The sequence below is a fragment of the Peromyscus maniculatus genome, chromosome X (assembly GCF_049852395.1).
Source record: "Peromyscus maniculatus bairdii isolate BWxNUB_F1_BW_parent chromosome X, HU_Pman_BW_mat_3.1, whole genome shotgun sequence".
Taxonomy (NCBI): Eukaryota; Metazoa; Chordata; class Mammalia; order Rodentia; family Cricetidae; genus Peromyscus; species Peromyscus maniculatus.
In genome coordinates, this window is record NC_134875.1 from 40,312,295 (window position 1) to 40,320,260 (window position 7,966).

At 42.4% G+C, this 7,966-nt stretch overlaps 1 pseudogene; it reads left to right on the top strand.

The window, feature by feature from the left end:
• Nucleotides 1–329: 329 nt before the first annotated feature.
• Nucleotides 330–2,111, top strand: LOC102921092 (eukaryotic translation initiation factor 3 subunit D pseudogene; annotated as a pseudogene).
• Nucleotides 2,112–7,966: the final 5,855 nt, after the last annotated feature.

Consider the following 7,966-nt stretch of genomic DNA (forward strand, 5'->3'; position numbering starts at 1 on the left):
TCTCTCTCTCTCTCTCTCCAGCCTCTCTCTCTCTCTCTCTCTCTCTCTCTCTCTCTCTCTCTCTCTCTCTCTCTCTGTGTGTGTGTGTGTGTGTGTGTGTGCGTGCACACACAAGCATGTTTACACATTTGTATGCCATGTGTATATAGGTACCTATGGAGGCCAGAAGAGGGTGTCAGGTCACCAGAACATGGAGTTACAGGCAATTGTGAGCAACCCAACAAGGTGCTGGGTACTGAATTCAAGTGCTCTTAACTGCCAAGCCACCTCTACAGCATCTCTATGAGTTTTTTTTTTTTTTTTTTTTAAAGAATAATTTTGAGGCAGTCTCTTACCCACACCATCTGTCGCCATCCGGGCCTGTGGAGCCCCTTGCAGGTTTTAGAAGATGGCGAAGTTCATGACACCTGTGATCCAGGACAACCCCTCGGGCTGGGGTCCCTGTGCCGTTCCTGAGCAGTTTCAGGATATGCCCTATCAGGCGTTCAGCAAAGGAGATCGGCAAGGGAAGGTTGCAGACTGGACGGGGGCCACGTACCAGGATAAGAGCTACACCAACAAGTACTCCTCTCAGTTCGGTGGGGGAAGTCAGTATGCATATTTCCATGAGGTGGATGAGACAAGCTTCCAGCTGGTGGACACGGCATGCACACAGAAGACTGCCTACCAGCGGAACTGGATGAAATTCGCACAGCGGAACCTCCGCAGAGACAAAGATCGCCGGAACATGGTGTAGTTCAACCTTCAGACACCGCCCAAGAGTGCCAAGCAGAAAGACAGAGAACGAATTCGCTTGCAGAAAAAATTCCAGAAGCAATTTGGAGTAAGGCAGAAATGGAACCAGAAGTCACAGAAACCCCGAGACTCTTCGGTTGAAGTCTGCAGTGACTGGGAGGTGAAGGAGGAGATGGACTTCCCTCAGCTAATTCGAAGATGCGCTACTTGGAAGTGTCAGAGCCTCAAGACATCGAGTGTTGGGCGCACTGTAGTACTATGACAAAGCCTTTGACTGCATCACCACTCGGAGTGAGAACCCTCTGCAGAGCATCAAGCGCATCGTTCAAACGGTCACCACCACAGTCGACCCTGTCATCCTGAAGCTGGCAAAAACACAGGGCAATGTGTTTGCCACTGACGTCATCCTGGCCACACTGAGGAGCTACACCCACTCCGTGTACTCCTGGGACATTGTTGTGCAAAGAGTTGGGTCTAAACTCTTCTTTGACAAGAGGGACAACTCCGACTTTGATCTCCTGACTGTGAGTGAGACAGCCAATGAGCCCCCTAAGGATGAAGGCAATTCCTTCAACTCACCCCGCAAACTGGCCATGGAGGCCACCTACATCAACCACAACTTCTCCCAGCAGTGCCTGAGAATGGGGAGAGAAAGATTCAATTTCCCCAACCCTAACCCGTTTGTGGAGGATGACATGGACAAGAATCTGTTGCTTACTGCTACCAAAGGTGGAAACTAGGAGATGACATTGACCTTATAGTCCGCTGTGAGCATGATGGTGTCATGACTGGAGCCAACAGGGAAGTGTCCTTCATCAATATCAAAATGCTCAATGAGTGGGACTCCAGGCACTGTAACGGCGTGGACTGGCAGCAGAAGCTGGACTCTCAGCATGGGGCTGTCATTGCCACTGAGCTGAAGAACAACAGCTACAAGTTGGCCCGCTGGACCTGCTGTGTTTTGCTGGCTGGATCTGAGTACTTGAATCTCAGGTATGTGTCCCGGTACCACGTAAAGGACTCCTCACGCCATGTCTTCCGGGGCACCCAGCAGTTTAAGCCCAATGAGTTTGCCAGCCGGATCAACCTAAGCGTTGTGTCATTGACATCTGCATGAAGCTGGAGGAGGGCAAGTACCTCATCCTCAAGGACCTCAACAAGCAGGTCATCTGAGTCTACAGCTTGCCTAATGGCACCTTCAGCTCCGAGGAGGATGAAGAGGATGAGGAGGAGGAAGAGGAGGAGGAAGAGGAAGAAACTTAAATGAGTCGGTTTGATGCCCATGTGTGTTCACCCGCTGTGCTTGGGCAGTGTGTGTGTGTGGCTCCTACTCTGTGGCAGATGGAATAAAGTTTAAGTCCGTTTGGAAAAAATAATTGTTGAAAACATGTATTACAATCTTTATCTCCTCTTTCATCTCTCCTTCCATTCATTATCCACCTTCTAGAGATTAATGAAACATTTAAAGGGAAGAGTTTCATTTAGCTTGTAAATTTTAATTCCACAAGTGGTACTGAGAATTGCAGAAAAATCAGATAATGAAACTAAGCTAAGGTGAAAATAATGATCATACTTAGTGGTACCCAGAAGCCATTGCATTATACTCGGTATTTTTAGATATGTATGTATCTCTGCATAGGTAAACACAATCATAATATAGAGTGAAAGAATGGGAGCCAGAGGATGTCTCTTACTCAGGTAAACTTGCTACATTATAAGGATTTCTAAAAACCTGGAGGAAAACCACATTCACCTGCTTAAAGGCCAGGTTTTTTTTTTCTATTACAGACTTCAGAGTATTTTTTAAAAGGTTCCATGTAAAAGGTAAAAGGGACCCAAACTTTTCTTATTAGAAGTAGGCATCTAAAACAAACAAAAGAAAGATAAAAGTTATGTGAAACTCAAGTTTTTACTGACAATTTTTTTTATCATCCAAGACATGGAGTCATTAACACCTGTCTCTGCCTTGGATGATCCATATATTTTTAGGAGATGAAGATATCTAAAGCAGTGGTTCTCAAGCTTCCTAATACTGTGACCCATTAATATAGTTCCTCATGTTGTGGTGACCCCCCAACCATAAGCTTATTTTTGTTACTACTTCATAACTAATTTTGCTACTGTTATTAGTGGTAATGTAAATATCTGATATGCAACCCTTGTGAAAGAGTCCTTTGACCCCAAAGGGGTTACAATCCACAGGTTGAGAACTCCTGACTAAAGCATGTTTTGTACTCATTTGCTTGCTTTTGTTTCTGTATTTTGTTTTGTTTTGTTTTTAGACAGTATCTTATTATATAGCTCTAGCTAGCCTAAAACTTGTTATATAGACAAGGCTGCCCTCCATCTCATAGAGATCCTCCCAGTTCTGCCTTCCAGTGCTAGCCTAACAACACATGTTATTAATGGATGGTTCTTATGGTACTCTAGCAAATGTTGTAATACTTTTAAAAACTACTAATTATCTTATGCTATTGAGGACAGAGGTCTGAAATGAATCTTACTGGGATAAAATCAAGGAATCAATCTAGCTACAATTTGAATCACTGAAGAAGAGATCAATCTTTTATCTTTCCTGATGTCATGGTTATAATTTTTTTTTATTTTATTTTACAACACCATTTAATTCCACATAACAGCCACAGATTCCCCTGTTCTCCCCCCTCCTGCCCCCTCCTCTCCCCTCCAGCCCCCATTCCTACCACCCCCAGATCAAGGCCACCCCCGAGGACTGAGATCAACCTGACAGACTCAGTCCAGGCAGGTCCAGTCCCCTCCTCCCATATTGAGCCAAGTGTCCCTGCATAACTGCCAGGTTTCAAACAGCTATCTCATGCAGCGAGCCCAGGATCTGGTACCACTGCCTAGATGCCTCCCAAACAGATCAAGCCAATCAACTGTCTCACCTATTCAGAGGGCCTGATCCAGTTGGGGGCCCCTCAGCCTTTGGTTCATAGTTCATGTGTTTCCATTCATTTGGTTATTTGTCCTGTGCTTTATCCAACCTTGGTTTCAACAATTCTCGCTCATATAAACCCTCCTCTTTCTCACTAATTAGACTCCCAGTACTCCACCCGGGGCCTAGCCGTGGATGTCTGAATCCAGATTCCTCAGTACTTGGATGGGGTTTCTGGCACAACTATTAGGGTGTTTGGCCATCCCATCACCAGAGTAGGTCAGTTCTTAGTTGTCAATTTATTGTATCTAGAAGCAACTAGAGCCCAAGCAGGTGAGCACATCGGTGAGAAATTTACTTGACTGGATTATTTGAAGTGGGAAGAACCAGCCTCAATCTGGGCCACACCTTCTGCTGGCAGCGCACATAAAAGGACATGGAAGAAAGAAGCTTTTGCTTTTTGACTTCTTGCCTTCACTCTTGCTGACAAGCTCATCTATCCTGTTGCTGAGGTGTTCTTCACTTGTATTGTAACTAAGCTCTTCAGGATTCCCATGTAGACTGAAGATTAGCAGTTCTCTAAGATTCCTCTAGGAATCTAGCACCAGCCTCATGGACTGAACTACCAAAATCTTGACCTTCAGAAGATATCCATTGTTGGCCTACCTGGACAACCACAGCCTTTAAACCACTTCAACAAATTCCGTGTGTGTGTGTGTGTGTGTGTGTGTGTGTGTGTGTGTGTGTGTGTGTGTGTTTGCATGTGTACGTGCACATATGTGTATGGATGTTTATATATATATATATATATATATATATATATATATATATATATATATATAATAGAATATATTCATTCTATCCATTCTGTTCCTATTAAAAACCCTGACTAATATACCTAGCTTCTACAGATACCTGAATTCCTTGTCCTATGGCTGCTCCCTTTGTCCTTCAAACATGCCAATGACACCTTCAAATATGCTTGTGGGTCTCTTTTCTCCTTCCTTGTGTTGTAAAACCCCTCAGGATTACATTTGACCCACCTAGAGAATCCATAAAATTCTTCCCATCTCAGGATTTTTAAAAATAACACAAAATCCTTTTGCTATGTAAGACAACTATCACAGCTTCCAGGGATAAGGATGCCTTTGTGGGAAACCATTATTCTGGCTGTCACAGAATAATGGGAGATTGTCGGGTAGGAAGAAGAAAGTCAAGTGTATTCTTACAGGCGGAGCAGAGTGTGCTGGGCAGAAACATAAGGAAGAACTGGCTCATTCTTTTTCTTCAGCAGCTAGTCCTCAGTTCTTCAGCAGAAAGAAAGTCTATCCACCAGGACATCAGGAACATACAATCTGTTTCACATCCCTACCTGCCAGGAGAAAAAAGCTGCTTCAGCAGAAATGCAGATTATTTAAAAGGACAACTTGCTGTCACTTTTTGGCTGACTGAAAGAAAGGTTGTATTTAGAGTCTGATGTTCCACATTACACCAGAAGAGCTATGTTATTAAAATAGACTTATTTATCACCTTTTAGCGTTAACTTCCTTCTCTGTAAAATGGAGGTAGAGGAACTGGAGAGATGGCTCAGTGGTTAAAAGCACTTGTTAGTCTTATGGAACCCCCAGGTTTGATTCCTAGCACCCATGTGGTGGTTCACAACCTTCTATAACTCCAGTTCCAGAGGATCTGATGCCCTCTTCTGGCCTCTACAGGCACCAGGCATACATATGGTGCACATGCATTCATTCATGCAACAAAACACCAATATACAGAAAATAAGATTTAAAACCCCCCTTTTTAAAACATGGAAATAGATCTCCACCACACAGGGCTGTCACATTTATTTGTGAGAATGGGGCTTGTGGAGGCTTTCCAGTATAATTCCCTACTCACAGCTCCTGTTTTATTCAAGTTGAAACCCACCTATTTTTAGAGCCTGAAGAGCCTGGGGTACACCAAGAGTGAAAGAGAACTAACACTGAAACACAAAGATGGAAAATGATGCTAGAACATTTCTCATAAGAGACAAAGTGATTAGAGAAGACTGATGTGTGAATATTTCAAAAAGAAAATGCATTTATGCCTTTTAAATATTTTAAATATTCATGTTTATACCCACAGATTAGTGCTCCTCTCAGCCTTTGTCTGTGGTACTATATTGTATACCCTAATAAAATTTGTCTGAAGATTAGACAGACAAAGGAATAAGCCAGTGCCATGTCTTATCTCTAGGACTCCTCAGCCTGAAAGGGCTTCAATTCCTGTCTCCTCATGTGTGCAAAGGCACGAGATCTCAAGTGCTGGGATTAAAGGCCTGTGATTCCCAAGTATTGGGATTAAAAGTGTGTACCACTACTGCCTGGCTTTGTTTCTCTCCTAGACTGAGTCAATCTCATGTAGTCCAGGGTGGCTTTGAACTCACAGAGATCCACAGTGCTAGGATTAAAGGTGTGTGTGCCACCACCACCTGGCGTCTATGCTTAATCTAGTGGCTTGTTCTGTTCTCTGATCTTCAGGCAAATTTTATTAGGGTACACAATATATTTGTCAGAGAAGCTTCTTATTGCTGTGGGAAGGAGTTGATGCAGAGACTCATAACTCGTCAATGTGCCAAGAATTAGCATTGTGAAGGGCTTGGGCCCCAAATAGGTCGTCTATATCACCTTGTTCCAGGACCTGGGAACATCATGGAAGAATGAATGGAAAGAATGTAACAGCTAGCATATGGGTATGCCACAAAAATATCTTCTCGACATGACATGGCTATTGTAATCCCAGCATCAGTGGTTTCCTATACAAGTCCTGAAAAAGATCAGACTCCTCAATATTTCATCATTGATGGAGGAGGGACTCCTGAGGTCCCAACCCTGCTGGAAGGACCATTGTCAGTTAATGAATGATTGCTGTGTGCAAATGTAGCCACTGAAAATTTGCCTACACTCCAGTAAATAACCACACACCCATGCTCACAAAAGGAACCCTATTTAAGATCAATGGGTCACATACACAAGAGACAAGAAAGTAGGAAATAGACTTTTGGGAAGAAGAAGGGTTTCGAATGAAGAGGGAGGGTAGGTAAGAGAGGATCATGAAAATGATGAATTTTTTTTTTTCATGACATGGTTTCTCTGTGTAGCCTTAGCTGTCCTAGAATCATAGAGTTCTGCCTGCTTCTGTCTCCCAAGTGCTGGGATTAAAAGGCATGCACCACCACCACCCAGCTGGAAATAACAACTTCTAAAATTCATTTATATATCAAACTATAAAAGAATAAACTTAAATAAGAATTTTAAATTATATTCAGCAAGTAGGTGAGTGTAACTGTGCTAGAAACTACCATTTAGGAAAGCTTTACCTAAAATATGAAGACAGGGAGGAGAAGGCTAGTATGAATCCCACAAATGTTAGAGTCTACAGGCTGCTCAGTGTATGTAAGCTTCAGCCATTTTCAGATAGCTGATAAATCAACAGGGCTAGATGTTATTCAAACATCATCAAGTCAATTTAGTCATCAGCCAAATTTATAATGGCCAAGCATTGCAGCAATTATGTTTAAAGGATCTTTGAGAATCATTATGTCTACCTATCTTTTTGTCTTACTACTCTGTAAAAATGAGGGCCAGGACACAATTAGCTAAAGATGGTTCAACTGAGCATGTGTCTATTGTTTCTATACTAGCACAAATAACAGCTACCAGCATTCATTGAGTACATACTACATGTTAGGAGGTCCTCCCAACAACATCCCAAGGACAGCACTTCAATAATGCTCATTTGATAGGTTAGAAGATTGAGGCTAAGATTTACTTTTCCAAAATTCACAAAACTAGCACAGATTCCATTTATAGATTAAATCACACACTTAATGAATGCACCATGCTACTAATGTGTCCCAGATGAAATACTCCTCTATCATTGTGGAAATAAATTGTAGTCCTGTCTTGGTTTTTGGCTTTATGTTCAGGTCTTCTCAATCTAGGCATTCTTTAGGTCATATAGGAATTTCTCTTCTCAGTTATGCCCTGCTTCTAACCCTAAGCCAAACTATTATCATCACTAGATCTTGCAAAAACATCTCTCTGAGTTCTTCAGGCAGAAAGGGGATAACAGAAATGAAAGATATCTTGAAATCAAAACACTGCCAAGCTCTTTATCTTTGTGCCTGAAACTTAGTCTCATATATAAAGGGAAGATGGTGGAACATAGTCACAAAAAACTACGCAAAAGTCATTTAGGTTTTGTAGTATCATCAAATGTTTCTTTCCCCCCTTTTCTTTCTGCTCTACTTTAGTGAATCTGTTTAGCCAGACTTAGAAGTCTGCAGAAATTTGT